The sequence below is a fragment of the Hordeum vulgare genome, chromosome 4H, assembly GCF_904849725.1.
Source record: "Hordeum vulgare subsp. vulgare chromosome 4H, MorexV3_pseudomolecules_assembly, whole genome shotgun sequence".
NCBI classification, from domain to species: domain Eukaryota; kingdom Viridiplantae; phylum Streptophyta; class Magnoliopsida; order Poales; family Poaceae; genus Hordeum; species Hordeum vulgare.
The window spans coordinates 542303380-542305901 of NC_058521.1; positions in this window are offsets into that span (position 1 = coordinate 542303380).

The following is a 2522-nucleotide window of genomic DNA, read 5'->3' on the forward strand; positions in this document are numbered from 1 at the left end:
CCTGGCGGCCGGCGCACCCTTGGGTCCCATGTGCCCCAAGGCTAGCCCCTCCCCTCCTCCTATATATATTGGTGGTTTAGGGCTTTTTGAGACACAACTTTGCCACGTGCAACTATAGCTTATTCCACATAGTTTTACCTCTAGATCGGATTTCTGCGGAGCTCGGGCGGAGCCATGCACAAGTAGATCATCACCACCACCGGAGCGCCGTCACGCTACCAGAGAACTCATCTACTTCTCCGTCTTGCTTGATGGATCAAGAAGGCTGAGATCGTCATCGAGCTGTACGTGTGCTGAACGCGGAGGTGTCGTCCGTTCGGCGCTAGATCGGAACCGTTCGTGGGACGGATCGTGGGACGACGGTGATTTGAATCATGAAGCTATACCACCAGATCAACCGCGTTTCTTAATGCTTCCTGCTGAGCGATCTACAAGGGTACGCAGATCTAATCTCCTTTCATAGATGGACATCACCATGATAGGTCTTCGTGTCCGTAGGATTTTTTTTCCCATGCAACGTTCCCCAATAGGAAGAGCGTCACCAAAGGAGTTAGTATGAAGAATGTGAGGAGTCAGAGGCCAAGACCCCAGAGGATTGTTAAAATTTTGAGGGATCAGTGACTCTCATTTTAAGTGCGGTAGCACCCCACTTTGCAGGAGATTGGATTTGTTAGAAGACCCCCAAACCCTAACCTTTGTTGGAAATATGCCCTAGAGGCAATAATAATATGGTTATTATCATATTTCCTTGTTCATGATAATCGTCTATTGTTCATGCTATAATTGTATTAACAGGAAACAGTAATACATGTGTGAATAAATAGATCACAATGTGTCCCTAGCAAACCTCTAGTTGGCTAGCTCGTTAGTCAATAGATGATCATGGTTTCCTGATCATGGGCATTAGATGTCATTGATAACGGGATCACATCATTGGGAGAATGATGTCATGGACAAGACCCAATCCTAAGTCTAGCACTAGATCGTATTGTTCGTATGCTAATGCTTTTCTAATGTCAAGTATCTTTTCCTTCGACCGTGAGATTGTACAACTCCCGGATACCGTAGGAGTGCTTTGGGTGTATCAAACGTCACAACGTAAATGGGTGTCTATAAAGGTGCACTACGGGTACCTCCGAAAGTGTCTGTTGGGTTGGTACGAATCGAGATCGGGATTTGTCACTCCGTGTGACGGAGATGTATCTCTGGGCCCACTCGGTTGAACATCATCATGAGCTCAATGTGACTAAGGAGTTAGTCACACGATGACGTGCTACGGAACGAGTAAAGAGACTTACCGGTAACGAGATTGAACAAGGTATAGGTATACCGACGATCGAATCTCGGGCAAGTTCTATACCGACAGACAAAGGGAATCGTATACGGGATTGATTGAATCCTTGACATTGTGGTTCATCCGATGAGATCATCGTGGAGCAAGTGGGAGCCACCATGGGTATCCATACCCCGCTGATGGTTATTGTCCAGAGAGGTGTCTCGGTCATGTCCGCCTGTCTCCCGAACCCGTAGGGTCTACACACTTAAGGTTCGATGACGCTAGGGTTATAGGGAATTATTATACGAGGTTACTGGAAGTTGTTCGGAGTCCCGGATGAGATCCCGGACGTCAAGAGGAGCTCCGAAATGGTCCAGAGGTAAATATTGATATATAGGACGGATGGTTTTGGACACCGGAAGTGTTTCGGGCGTCACCGGTAATGTACCGGGACCATCGGGACCACCGGAGGTGGCCCCAGGGGACCACCGAGAGGGGGCAACGACCCCGGGAGGTAAGGTGGGCCAAGTGGGGGTGGGAACCAGCCCCTAGGTGGGCTGGTGCGCTTCCCCACTCAGCCCATTGCGCAAGGGAGAGAAAAAGGGGGGCAAAACCTAAGCCAGGTGGGCCTAAGGCCCACCAGTTGGTGCGCCACCCCCTCCTCCCCCTTCTGGCCACCGCACCTCCCATCTGGGGGGGCTGCCACACCCCCTAGGGTGGGAACCCTAGGGGTGGCACCCCCTCTCCCCTTCCCCTATATATAGTGGGCACTTTTGGCCATTGAGAGATAGACTTTTCCCTCTCCCTCGGCGCAGCCCTGCTCTTCTTTCTTCCTCCTCTCTGCCGGTACTTGGCGAAGCCCTGCCGGGAGACCTCGTCTCTCCATCGACACCATGCCGTCGTGCTGCTGGAGTTCTTCCCCAACCTCTCCCTCCTCCTTGCTGGATCAAGGTGCGGGAGACGTCACCGGGCTGCACGTGTGTTGAACGCGAGGTGCCGTAGTTCGGCACTAGATCGGAATCGCTGCGAGTACGACTCCATCAACCGCGTTCTAGCAACGCTTCCGCTTAGCGATCTTCAAAGGTATGAAGATGCTCTTACCACTCTCTCGTTGCTGGTCTCTCCATTGGAAGATCTGAATATGCGTAGGAAAATTTTGAATTTATGCTACGTTACCCAACAGTGGCATCCGAGCCAGGTTTTCTATGCGTAGATTCTATGCACGAGTAGAACACAAAAGTTGTGG